The sequence below is a fragment of the Cydia strobilella genome, chromosome 25 (assembly GCF_947568885.1).
Source record: "Cydia strobilella chromosome 25, ilCydStro3.1, whole genome shotgun sequence".
Lineage (NCBI taxonomy): Eukaryota > Metazoa > Arthropoda > Insecta > Lepidoptera > Tortricidae > Cydia > Cydia strobilella.
Window position 1 is genome coordinate 944,998 of NC_086065.1, and position 14,515 is coordinate 959,512.

The 14,515-nt window shown below is 35.5% G+C and overlaps 1 protein-coding gene across 11 annotated transcripts in view; it reads right to left on the reverse strand.

The window, feature by feature from the left end:
• The window catches only part of LOC134752810 (protein daughterless), a 172,012-nt gene that overhangs the window by 67,492 nt on the left and 90,005 nt on the right, over positions 1-14,515 (reverse strand). For 7 of the 11 annotated variants that reach the window (XM_063688552.1, XM_063688555.1, XM_063688556.1 and 4 more), the window contains exon 1: positions 1,420-1,628. The exons of 2 other annotated variants lie outside the window; for them this stretch is intronic. The gene's annotated coding sequence lies outside the window, so the exon portion shown is untranslated. Of the gene's footprint in view, positions 1-1,419; positions 1,632-14,515 lie in introns of those variants that run through there. 2 more of the 11 variants (XM_063688549.1, XM_063688557.1) reach the window with 2 other exon arrangements.

The window sequence follows — 14,515 nt, forward strand, 5'->3', positions numbered from 1 at the left end:
GGCGGGTCGCTAGTTAAGTACAAAAGCAGTTTTCAAACATATTGCATAAGTTTTAGTCACATGTTATAATATTATATTATCCTATAATAATATTATCGTTGGCGAGATGCTGATCTCAATTCAATAGAGTGACTGGGCGTGTTATAATAACTAAAACTAGACTTGCGAGGTGCATTGAGGTAATTTCGAAACAGGGATAGGTAATTCAAAAAAAGTAAAATCATTTCATATAATGGCGGGCGTGTCTCACTCCGCGATTTCGTCGCGTCGCTACAAGTACCTGCGGCCGCCTCAATTTTGAGGTTTTGCCATAGTAATTGCCGCACACCGCTATGGAACGGACGCCTGCACGCGCTTGCGCCGCCTTGCGCGTAGTAATCGCGTTTTGTTAGGGAGTGAATCTTCTGTACCTAATACTATTATATATTCTGACTATGGCAACCAATAACTATAGATAGATAGGTTAAGGTGTGTCACCCGTTGACCACGAACGCTGTAAAGAGTTCGAAACGTCGGGATGTATTATAAATTCAATATACGCGATATAATCCGTTTTCATAGTTTTATTTCATGAGATAGGTTAAACTCATACATGGGAGCACAAAAAATACATCCATATTTATTTCTATACCAACGAAGAAATCAGTTGAATTTTCACAGATGTATTTCTGTTGCCGCTATAACAACAAATACTAAAAAGTACGGAACCCTCGGTGGGCGAGTCCGACTCGGTTTTTATTATGTTGGGCATCAGTCATCTATTAAGCTAATAACATTAACTAATCAACAGAATGTTTTAAATACCTATAAACTTTTAGCAACATAAAAAAATATCGGGTCATTCAAGTTATTTTATTATTTAAAAGAAAATCGTAGATTTAGAGTTTACAAGTACGCCAATAATGATATTGTTTGTTAATGCTATCACGCCATTAGGGAAAAAAATATATAGCTTTCCTGAAATTTAAGCATTAACTTACAACCCTGTTCCTAGTTAAAGAATGTATGAAACGACATAATATGAAAACATTCACCTAGTTTCGAAGATTATAGAGGAACCAACAATGGTCATACATAACGTTTTTTTTTTCTAACGCTCGCCTATGATGCGTATCCGTATCCATTGTGCCAAGCGTGCACTACCACAAACCACAAAGAAAACTCACTTTTTGCTCAAAAAACCACTGCGAAAACCAAATATGCATTAGCAATCCGAAATAGAGAACAAAGACATTTTATAAACAACAAGTAGAAAATATTTAAGAAAATTATAAAAACTAAATTAAAAAAAACTTAAACAACAAAATGTTGCTAAAATGTGATGTAAAAAGGAACGTTTCAATTTAAAAAAACACTCATTGTTGGTTGATTTTTTTTAAATTTCCGAAACACTCAAAACTTGCTGGCTGAAAAACTTACACTCATCACAATTCGAAATTTAAATCACCGTCCTCACTAAACACTGAATCAGAAACGAAACGTAAACACTAGGACAACAGAACTGTGTGGTTTAGGTATAAACAGTTTGATAACGTTTAGTTACATCACAGAAACTTTGTACGTTCGTTGAGCGCGGGCGACGCGAGCGAGCGGTGCGCACGCCTGAGGCCGACTGCCGCTCACTCGCTGTGTTGCCAGATGGGAGACTGGTTACCCTAGCTAGAATATCGTCACTTGCAAAAACTAGTATTTTAGAGTCAAAACAAGCTAACTCTGCTGCATTTCAATAACAAAGTGTGGCAATGTCATCATTTATGTCAGATTTCTGTGACATTATGAAGTTAGTAAAATGACACTCCCACTCCTTGTTTTGTTCAAGTCGGTACAAAAGTTAGCTTAGTTATACGGACTCTATATACGAGCAAAACACACAAATTACAGTAACGGCAAAAAATCTATCATACTTCATTCATACAAGCATTCATTCGAAAATACGTGAAATTAGACTTTATATTATGTAAACAATTATTGTATCATCATCACCATCATATATATGAATACTTTCGTCCCACTGCATGTGGCACGTGGGCAGCCACGTTAGCCCAATGCGGATTTGGGACTTCACACACACAATTAATATACATATATTAATGAATATCGAATTCCTTATGTGAAAACACTTACAAAAGTGAATCTTACCAACAATAAAATCTAGATGGATCGATCGAAATAAATAAAGTTTATTTATTTCAAGTAACATGACTCATAAAATTTGTTTGTATACAGTATTAATTCTTATCTCTAATGTTAGTACATTATTAATAAATTAAACATAATATGGGCTGCGAGAAACATACGCACTGGTGGCCTAGCGGTAAGAGCGTGCGACTTGCAATCCAGAGGTCGCGGGTTCAAACCCCGGCTCATACCAATGAGTTTGTCGGAACTTATGTACAAAATATTATTTGATATTTACCAGTCGCTTTTCGGTGAAGGAAAACATCGTGAGGAAACCGGACTAATCCCAACAAGGCCTAGTTTCCCCTCTGGGTTGGAAGGTCAGATGGCAGTCGCTTTCGTAAAAACTAGTGCCTACGCCAATTCTTGGGATTAGTTGCCAAGCGAACCCCAGGCTCCCATGAGCTGTGGCAAAAATGCCGGGACAACGCGAGGAAGATGATGATGGGCTGCGAGAAACATGCATCTCACAGCAGTGCCTCAAGTATGGACAGTCAAACCTGTCCGCAGTGTCCGCAATAGAGCGCAGGGTGGGGTTGGGGCTGGCCCGCACCCGGCGCACCAGGCCCCGTAGACAACATGCCAATCGCTAACGAAACGCAACTGTCACCGTCACACTAATATGGAAGAGTGATAGAGAGACACAAAGCGATTCGACGGCGAAGCGATAGCGAGTGTCACCTTGGCTAGGCCGCCAGGGATAAGCATCGCTTGCGTATGGTCACAGAATATGAGAATAAGTAATAGTATCCACGCCACGCACCGCCCCGCCCCGACTCGAATTACCTCGCCCCGCGACAGCAGATTGACGACCGTTTGCCGACCGCTTAGAGCTACTTATTTTTAAGCAACTTACACAATGACGCATGGCGCGTGTACAGACATGCCGTTCACACATAGAAACGCAAGTGATTTTTGATGTATAGCGTGTCCGCCCTGTGGTATGGTCGTATGGTGGTTGCGTTTTCCGCCCTCGTAAGTCTTTGTTTTGGAAATTTGCTTTGATTTGGTTTTGAAATCAGATATTTGTTCCTGAGTCATGGGTGTTTTCTATGTATTTAAGTATTTACATAAATATTACATATATCGTTGTTACAGTACCCATAACACAAGCCTCCTTGGGCTTACCGTGGGACTTAGTCAATTTGTGTAAGAATGTCCTGTAATATAAAAAAATTACATAGCAATACTTTAAGTACAATTGAATAGCCACCGGGCTACCGCGAAAGCTCCAGCACATTAATCGTTTTAAAAATAAACCCTCATCAAATTGTTGTTTTCGTAAATTTCATGGAAATCGCTACCGCCGTTTTTGAGAAATTATTTAAAAAAATATGCAAATGTATCTGAAAAAATATGTATTATTTGCCGCTACTGTAGATCATCCACAGTCGAGCATAGGACTCTATAAAACAGAGATATAATTACAAGAGTAGGATCATTCATTGATTTTATTATTAAATCTATAGTTTAATTAGACAGCTGCCGATAAACGGATAAACTTAATAAACCTTAAAAGTATTACAAATATTAAAACAATAGTAGTTATTGTTATTACACAATGCTGGAAGCCACTACATTTTTAACAATGATAAGTTGGATGTAACTTATTTTACTGTTTACTATTAAACAATGGACAATGAAGTAAAAAAACGTGAGTTATCGCTGTTTTTGTATCACCGCCGTGCCCCATATTTAAACCAATAACATTTCACAACACGTCTTATCGTATTATACTAACCTATTGTTACATTTAATTTAGTAAACTAACCTACAGAAATTATGCAATTTTTTCATCATTGCACTATTTAATTTTCCCTATATTTTTTATCTTAGCTGCATGTACATGTCTGTGATAATAAGAATAATTTTCAGTGGAATACATATTTTCGCTATTTTCAATTTTTCACGGTTCCGAGCAATTTCTGAGGTTCCGAGAAATTACCCCATTGTGGGGTAAATAAAAGCTCTCCTCGCTCTGGCAGCCCCGCGACGCGCGACGTTGCCGCTCCGCCGCTAAATGCGCGCTCAAGAACGCGAACGTTACTATAATGAGGTTAAAGTTTCTGAACGCAACTTTTTTTTCTTAAATTTCAGTGGCTTAGGCGTTCATCCTTCGGCCGTATTTCATTTACGTTTTATGAAATTCGTTTTACGAAAGTTTTTTAGGATAAAAAGTACCTACTGTGAATTAGAAATAAGTTTAATAGAACGCTTTCTTTTGAGTCGTTAAGTTATAAATGATGAACTTGACCGCAGTGGCATAAGTAGGAAAATATGCAAATGAAATATCAAGATTTCTAATAGAATACTTTGCTTTAAAGTGTCAAATAAACCTTTTGTTTAATCCAATACAACTTATACTTTTAAACTGTTATTAACCTTCTTAAAATTTCAATTCGTTAAAGCATCTGCGACTTGTTAATAAATTTAATACGATTATAATAGAAATACGTAGAGGCTTTCGTCGGGAGCGCTCTTATAAATCTACAGTAGGTACTTGCTTAATTTAGATAATAAACATATGTATATCAAACTAATACCAAAAGAAAGTACATTAAAGTATAAAAAATAAAATAAATGAATGATTATTTAATTTTTTTTAATTTATAAAGATTTGATGCAATCAATAATAAATCTACGAGTATATCAAATCTGCAAAAACACAATAAAAATGATATAATGTGTCAATTGTCAACATATTCTTTATTCAAAAAAACCTAGCAACGAGCACTTTTAAAATGTGGTATTCCTTTTGATACGTAGATATGATATGATATGATAATTATGATATGTTATGTACCTGTTATGTATTGTAGACTTTGTCGTCATGTCCACTTGGCAACTGAGGGCCTACGAAAAATGAAATTTCGCGGTAGATATTTTAACACGATAATGCTGAATGACACTAATCTAAATGTGATTAGTTGATTACAAATTGAGATAAAATTTAAAATAGTTGTTATCATATAGATAGGTAGATCTATCTTGAAGTTTGAGCACACAAATTTAATAGGAATTCTATTTATTTAAACCTTTTACAGTGTACGTGCATATGACATGACCTTTTCAGAATTTTCGCAATCATCGGATAGCAGGAACCATAAAACGATGGCCAGCCTGTTTCATTGTTGTCAAGATTGAAAATCTGAAGTGATTCTTCTCACTTGATGGTCTTGTCGGAAGATCAGCCCTGAAAGTCACTACTCACTAGCAACTTGCTGAGATGAGGCTATTTCGGGGGGTAACGTTCTTCTTTGTAGGTATGTACCTATACTATTGTACGTTTTTTCTTTCATGTATTTTGTTTCGTTTGTGTTAAGATCAGCGCTGGAAGTCACTAGCAACTTGCTGAGATGAGGCTATTTCGGGGGGTAACCTTCTCCTTTGTAGGTATGTACTATTTATTGTACGTTTTTTTCTTCACGTATTTTGTTTCGTTTGTGTTAAGATCAGCGCTGGAAGTCACTAGCAACTTGCTGAGATGAGGCTATTTCGGGGGGAAACCTTCTTCTTTGTAGGTATGTACTGTACGTTTTTTCTTTCATGTTATTATGCGCTGGAAGTCACTAGCAACTTGCTGAGATGAGGTTATTTCGGGGAAAACCTTCTTCTTTGTATTGCACGTTTTTCTTACTAGTCATACTTGTTATGGCCATTTTTTGCCCGGATGCTGCACTTCATGATAAAAGCAAGCCGCTTTGCACAGTGCTAGTAGGGACCAAACTGAGTGATTTGACCCGCAGCAGCGCAAGTTTCACCCCTTAGGAACAGAGATGGCGCCACTTCTTTAAAAAATATTTCAAAAAATTCTACAAGCTAAACCAATGAACCGATTTAAATGTTTAATATCTCAAATGAAAGCTCATTATATACATTACTTTTAAAAAAATACTCAAAAAATATATACTGATTACTTTCGACAAAAAACGGCATCTTAAGTTTTTTTTTTTACTCGATTGATAGTTTTTACTTGGTTTCTCAAAAAAAATGTATGGAACATGAATAGTTTAATGCATGTATATATTACTCAATAAATAACAAGTATTATAAAAAAAACCCGACACCGATACCTCTCATACTTCACGAAATATAAAAGTTTGAATGTGAGTGTAAATTTCTTCAAAATATATTTCAAAAAATTCTACAAGCTTAACTATTTGACCGATTTCAATGTTTAATATCTCAAATAAAAGCTCTTTATATACATTACTTATAAAAAAATACTCATAAAACATATATTGAACCCTTTTGGCAAAAAACGGCATCTTAAGTTTTTTTTCTTACTCGATTGATAGTTTTTACTTGATTTCTTAAAAAATATATTATGGAACATGAATAGTTTAATCAATATATATATAGTACTGAGTATATAAAAGTATTACAAAAAAACCCGACACCCATACCTTTCATTCTTCACGAAATATTTAAGTTCAATTATGCACGTTCTTACAAATAAATCCTTTAAAAGAAATCTTTTACTGCAGTAAGTGCACTGATTTTAATATGAAATGTGTCATATGAAAAGAAATCACCCAATTTATTTTAATAAATAAAAAAATTATATATAAAAACTGAATAAAGTTTTTTCCTGGTGGTGAATTACAAAAAAATATAACAAATCTAAAATTAGGAATTATTTTTATTTAAAGTGACTACATTTGTAAACAAAAAACTTAAATGTCCTATTCGGGTTCATATTTATTTATTGCAACCATGGTTTTATAGGTATTACAAATTCTTGGTAGTTCCACATGGACCCCGTGGGGGCATAGCAATATTACATGCATACTTAGGATCTAATCTTAAATCTATGTGTATAATATAAAAGTAGGTCAATTTAGTAGTTTTTATACATATAAGCCGAATTGAATCAGGTAATTGTCAGTGTATTAAATACAAAAATAAACGGGCAACTAATTATTATTACGTGATGTCAAATTATATGGTTCACAGTAGATGTAAAACTGAAAAAGAAAAGTCGTTTTGTTAAGTACTCGTACCATTCCAATACTACAAAATCACTGATCATACATGAACTGGTTGCTGTAGATTACTGTTGAATTATTTTTGTGCCTAGTTGATAACCATTAAACCTATAATTTTGTGCCAGACCTATAATTAGTGGTCAGCATGCAAAATAACCCTGGATTGAAAATTACATTAACTTACTTTTGATTTGTACAGCCACATTTGCATGATTTACACTGGGCTGTGCATGGCCAGCTGACGCGACGACACCCACAATGCATAGTTTCGCAGCCAGATTTGCAGCCACAATGGTCCAAGAGGCTTAATTGAGACCAAATCGCTGTAAATGCCGACCATTCCGGAGTCCAACTCTCTTTTTCCTCAGTCCATCCCCAAAAAGATGTACATGGTATGGAAACTTCTAGTTTCAGAGCGTTTCCCCATATATGGCCCTCTTGGTAAGCTGCTCGAAGTGCATGTTTATAGAGAGCAGCTGATGTAGGTGGCAGGGTTGGCAGGTTCTAATTTCTCGGCCAAATCAGATTTGTTCCCTGAACGACGCCCTCCATTGACTGACAACGAAGGTGGACAAATTTGGTTTTCGTACTGGAAGAATTCGTTCAGATCAAGCTGCCTTTCTCTGGCCACTATAAAAAGACGGGAAAATAGGAGTATGTCAACTTTTAAGTTTTTGATTTTGTCAGTTGTCAGGTGTGTAACTACATATTTTAATTTTAGTATAAAGTAACCCTAGATTTGTGTTATTGTTTGGCCAAACGGAACACATAATCGTAAATGAAGTTCACAAATATTTGTTTGCTTCAAAAAACAAGCTTGTGTCAAGCCTGCCACCTACATCAGCTGCTCTCTATAAACATGCACTTCGAGCCGCTTACCAAGCGGGCCATATATGGGGAAACGCTATGAAACCAGAAGTTTCCATACCATGTCCATCTTCTTGGGGATGGACTGAGGAAAAAGAGAGTTGGACTCCGGAATGGTCGGCAGTTACAGCGATTTGGTCGCAATTAAGCCTCTTGGACCATTGTGGCTGCAAATCTGGCTGCGAAACTACCTATATGCGTTGTGAGTGTCGTCGCGTCAGCTTACCATGCACAGCCCAGTGTAAATCATGCAAGGGTGGCTGTACAAATCAAAAGTAAGTTAATGTAATTTTCAATCCAGAGTTATTTTGCATGCTGACCACTGATTATAGGTGTGGCACAAAATTATAGGTTTAATGGTAATCAACTAGGCACAAAAATAATTCAACAGTAAATCTACAGGCACAAAAGTTTTCCAACAGTAATCTACAGCAACCAGTTCATGTATGATCGGTGATTTTGTAGTATTGAAATGGTACGAGTACTTCTCAAAACGACTTTTTTTTCAGTTCTACATCTACCGGTGAACCCGAAGAGGACATTTAAGTTTTTTGTTTACAAATGTAGTCACTTTAAATAAAAATAATTCCTTATTTTAGATTTGTTATATATTTTTTGTAATTCAGCACCAGGAAAAAACTTTATTCAGTTTTTATTTATTAATTTTTTATTTATTAAAATAAAGTGGGTGATTTCTTTTCATATGGCACATTTCATATTAAAATCAGTGCACTTACTGCGGTTGAAGATTTCTTTTAAAGAATTTATTTGCAAGAACGTGCATAATTGAACTTAAATATTTCGTGAAGAATCAAAGGTATGGGTGTCGGGTTTTTTTGTAATACTTTTATATACTCAGTACTATATATATATTCATTAAACTATTCATGTTCCGTAATTTTTTTTATGAAATCAAGTAAAAACTATCAATCGAGTAAGAAAAAAAACTTAAGATGCCGTTTTTTGCCAAAAGTATTCAGTATATGTTTTTTGAATATTTTTTTATAAGTAGTATATATAATGAGCTTTTATTTGAGATATTAAACATTAAAATCGGTCGAATAGTTTAGCTTGTAGAATTATTTGCAATATATCTTGAAGAAATTTACACTCACATTCAAACTTTCATATTTCGAGAAGTATGAGAGATATCGGTGTCGGGTTTTTTTTTATAATACTTGTTATTTATTCAGTAATATATACATGCATTAAACTAATCATATTCCATACAATTTTTTTGAGAAATCAAGTAAAAACTATCAATCGAGTAAAAAAACAAACTTAAATTTCCCGTTTTTATCAAAAGTATTGAGTATATATTTTTTGAGTATTTTTTTAAAAGTAAGGTATATAATGCGCTTTCATTTGAGATATTAAACATTTAAATCGGTTCATTGGTTTAGCTTGTAGAATTTTTTGAAATATTTTTTAAAGAAGTGGCGCCATCTCTGTTCCTAAGGGGTGAAACTGCCGCTGCTGCGGGTCAAATCGCTCAGTTTGGTCCCTACTATCACTGTGCAAAGCGGCTTGCTTTTATCATGAAGTGCAGCATTTTGTTCATAACAAGTATGACTATACATGTATCTTGTTTCGTTTGTGTTACCTTAGAGCATTTAATAACCGGAGTCGCCTTTAAGAGCTTACCCCTCTGCCGAAAACCTCGCACAATTGTGCATACTTTTTTATGGACTGACGTTCATCTGACATGTGACGTACATTATAGCCATACATTTGACGTCCCCCGCAAAAATTGGCAGACTGTTTTGTACAGAAAATGACAGACAAGGCGTCTCCAGTTATTAAATGCTCTAAGGTGTTTACGAATACAATACATACATAATTCTATTCTATTCTATTCATCGTTTTTTTGTGAAAGAATATTGATTAATATAGTTACAAAAATGTTCGATTTTCTGATACAGTCGCTTATACCTCTCATATTGTTTTACTATTATATCAGAGCTGTCAATAACAGGCCATTGCCGAGTTGGGTAATGTTTACATCATATAAGCAAGGAATATTCCACCTTTACGAGCCCTTTATACGATCTGAACTTATATCAGTTGCTAGGTGACGATGATAATATATGGACAAATCAAAAACAAAAGTTATACGTCGGGATGTATTATAAATTCAATATACGCGATATAATCCGTTTTCATAGTTTTATTTCAAAAGTTATACGTACAAATGTGATGAAAAAATGGAATATCCTGATTAAAGTCCGGACATCGCCCTAAAAATCCTGACATTTCCTGGACGGTCATTATAGACAGACAGCGGAGTCTTAGTAATAGGGTCCCGTTTTTACCGGTACGAAATCCTAAAAAAAACCGTATACATATTTGTGACTTCTCTACATTGGTTGTTTTGACCAATTTCATATGACATTTATCGTCATATTCGGTATCCACTGACAATTGTATGTATCTTTGAACGTATCAGATTTCCAGCTTATCTTATCAGTGTGACGCATGTACACAAATGTTTTAATGACTTCAATATGTTTCAATGATTGGGCATGTATGACACCGAGTATGGCGACTGGGTCATACATATTTTGTTGTACTTAACCCTTAAATGCATGATTTTTTATTTTTGGTTGGAAAAAATGTTTTAAAAGAAAAACTTAAGCTTTTTTCTGTTGAATCTGTGAGCTGTCCAATGCTTTGTATACATTTGGCAACAATATGCATTTAAGGGTTAACTCGTTGGCGTTAAGTTGCTGTAAACATCGCAGAGTTAACCCCTCGTATGCTGCCTGCCAAATATGATCATTGAAAAAAAGGCCTTGACATTTAAAACAATAGATTTGAATTCACACGCATGGATCCGTGTCTAAGCATACGAGGGGTTTAGAGAATCGAAATCTCTTCTTTCCGCTGCACCAAAGGGAGATACATACCAGGCGGGATAGATTTTTTTAAGTACTTGAGACACAAATAAGAAAAATGTCATCCATATTGCATTATTACTCATTTTATAATTAGCTGGGACGTTAACTCTTAATTATTGTTTTGTCTATAGAAGTGATCTTTTTCTGAAATGTGTAGAGTTAGACCACAGTTAGACCAAGATAAGTCTGCAACGATTTTGATAGCACACGCAGTGCTAGTGTTATTTATACGTCATAATTTCATATAATTTTGACGTCACTGGGTGTGCTATCAAAATCGTTGCAGACTTATCTTGTTCTAACTCTACGAATTGCGTGGTAGGGTAGGACTGGTAGGAGAAAAACAAGCGACGGCGTGGGAAAACTGTAAACTTTGATGGGAGTGGGACGAAATCTTCGTACTATTTGACAGCTGTCAACTAACTGTCAGATAGAAGATGAAGTATCTGGTCAAGATATACGCATCAGTTTCACACCGTCCTATTTTATTCCACAATGAGTTTATAATGCCCGAAAGTGAACCGGCCGGGGCGCTCGTAAAAAACAAATTACGGTCTCGTAAAATTATAGTAAAATGGATACACGAAAGAGTTGGGTTTGAAATAATACACAAGATCATTGAAAACTGGTTATTTTGTATGGATGTAATAGAAAGTTAAGGATTTTTAATAGTATGTATTTTTTTAAAGATGTCGCCTTTGGCAGTGGGACATAATGGGGGGCTCACGAATAAAATAAAAAAATTTAATCAATATATATACAAAACACTAAAGAAAGTTTAAGTTACATAATTACAATAATAACTAAAACAAAATAACTATAAACAGCATTCATACACTTAATTTATAATGCTATTATTATGGATAGGATAGTTTGCGAAACCAAACAATATAAACAAATACAAATCATACTAATAGGTACTCCTACGATTCCTAAAACTTCTATACTATCACAACAATTCGTTGAAATAATCCCACTAAATTTAAAACAAAACGCAAACGACTTTTAAACTTAGCATCACTATTCATATGTCAAAACCAAACCAATACATGTTAACCACACTTCCATTTATCAAAACGTCATTTTAAAAAACAGTACTTAACTGCAAAAAATATGTATCTAAATAAATAAATCATTTATACTTAAGTCACTTCAGAATTAAAAACAAAACTTCGCAAGAACGTCGTATCTCAATAATTGTTAATTTACACTTAGTACGTTTTGCGCGGCGCGCGCGACGTTGCCAAACTTCTCCCCCCCGTTTTATGAGCGAGAGGGCGCGGTGTGCGACAGAGACGGGTGTATGGGGTGTTTTCTGTTTTCCGAGTTATGTGCGTGTGAGTGGAAAACGTAATTTGTGGTCATAATTGATAAGATTGATAAGTTGAAGTGATACAGATGTAGTTAATGAATTTAATGATAGTGGAAGGAGTTTTGGAAAAAGTTTGTTGTATTGTATTATTGTCCATTGTAATACTCTCAGTAGGAATAGTAGACACTAGATATGATGTTTGTAGAGCTTTAGTAGAATAAGTGAGTCTTTAGGGTTCCGTACCCAAAGGGTAAAAACGGGACCCTATTACTAAGACTCTGCTGTCCGTCTGTCTGTCTGTCACCAGGCTGTATCTCATGAACCGTGATAGCTAGACAGTTGAAATATTCACAGATAATGTATTTCTGTTGCCGCTATAACAACAAATACTAAAAAGTACGGAACCCTCGGTGCGCGATTCCGACTCGCACTTGGCCGGTTTTTATTCCTATAATCGGCTTTATGTTGTAATCAAAAATCATTACTAGTATTTACACCACAATGTTTACATTACTAACGCAAGCAAACCCACATGCAAAAGCTAGTACACCAAGCCCCAAAACTTGCACAAGTCTAATGAAACAACTTGTCTTCCCACCCGCTCGCACACGCGACGCGGGAACGAGACATAGTTATATTAGAAAGGGAACTTGCTTGACTTTTATTAGTTGTTGCTTTATTTGTTGTAGGTTATGTTTTCCTGGTATATTTGGGTCAGCCCTGCAGCCTAATTGTGTAGTTATACTCTGGCACACCTACTGTCAGTAGAAAAAGGCGGCAAATTAAAAAAAATTAGGCGCGATGGGTTGACCTCTCATAGAAAATTTTAATTTTGCGCGTGTTTCTGTATATAGCATAGAATAGACATAGTATATATTATATACAAGTAGTTATAGACGCGCCACCGAGCGACCGGGGGTAAGAGAGAGAATATTCATATAAAATTTGGGCAGCATAGGATTTTTCTCTTTCACTCTTATAAATTTCGGTATTTCGCCATCGCCTCCCACCCGGTCGGTGATAAGGACAAAGCATGGCACTATTTTCTCTCCTCTTATAGGAATCGCAATAAGACAATCTTTCTCTATCAAAGAGTGTCAGGCCCTTGGTATATAGAAATACAGTTTGTCATTTGACACTCAAGGAATTAAAAAAAACCGGTCAAGTGCGAGTCGGAGGTTTCCGTCAAATTACGCAAAAAACAGCAAAAGAATTACGTTTGTTGTATGGGAGCCCCACTTAAATATTGATTTTATCCTATTTTTAGTATTTGTTGTTATAGCGGCAACAGAAATACATCATTGTGATATTTTCAACTGTCTAGCTATCACGGTTCATGAGATACAGCCTGGTGACAGACAGACAGACGGACAGAAAGACAGAGTCAAATTTTGGGGGGGTAAAATTAAACGACAGGTATTAGGAGTTGCTACAATATCGATAAACTCACTCTCAATTATACGTATATGCTTTTCCCATACATTATTATGCCCTCTAATATCTGATGACTGGTGATAAGTTTCAAAACGACTTTCCAAACGAGAGTGTTGCGCATATAGAGCATATGTATTTCATATGCACTTAGATAACACTGATTTATGACTGCAACATATGATACTGCCAATACTGCCATGTAATGAATAAAATACTGTCTATCAAATATAGGGGATCATAAATGTCAAAAAAAAACCAGCCGAGTGCGAGTCGGACTCGCCCACTGAGGTTTCCGTACTTTTCAGTATTTGTTGTTATAGCGGCAACAGAAATACACCTTTGAAAATTTCAACTGTCTAGCTATCACGGTTCATGGATACAGCCTGCTGACAGACAGACGGACAGGCAGACGGACAGCGGAGTCTTAGTAATAGGGTTCCGTTTTTACCCTTTGGGTACGGAACCCTAAAAAAGCAAAACGCAATGTCTTCTCATAAAATTCATGACATAGGTATTAGAGTTAGACCAAGATAAGCCTGCAACGGTTTTGATAGCACACGCAGTGCAAGTGTTATTTATACGTCATAATTTCATAGAAGCTTGACGTTTAAAATAACACTTGCACTGCGTGTGCTATCAAAATCGCTGCAGAGTTGTCTTGGTCTAACTCTAGGTAACAAATCATACATTAATGCCTATTTTCTTTTTATCTAAATACAACTTACAAAATTAATGACGAAATTTGAGTAAAGTTACATTTAAAAATGACTCGACAAAAAAACAACCCGACTCGGGACTTAAAAAACTTTGATTTTGATTTTAACAAGACTCATGTTCCT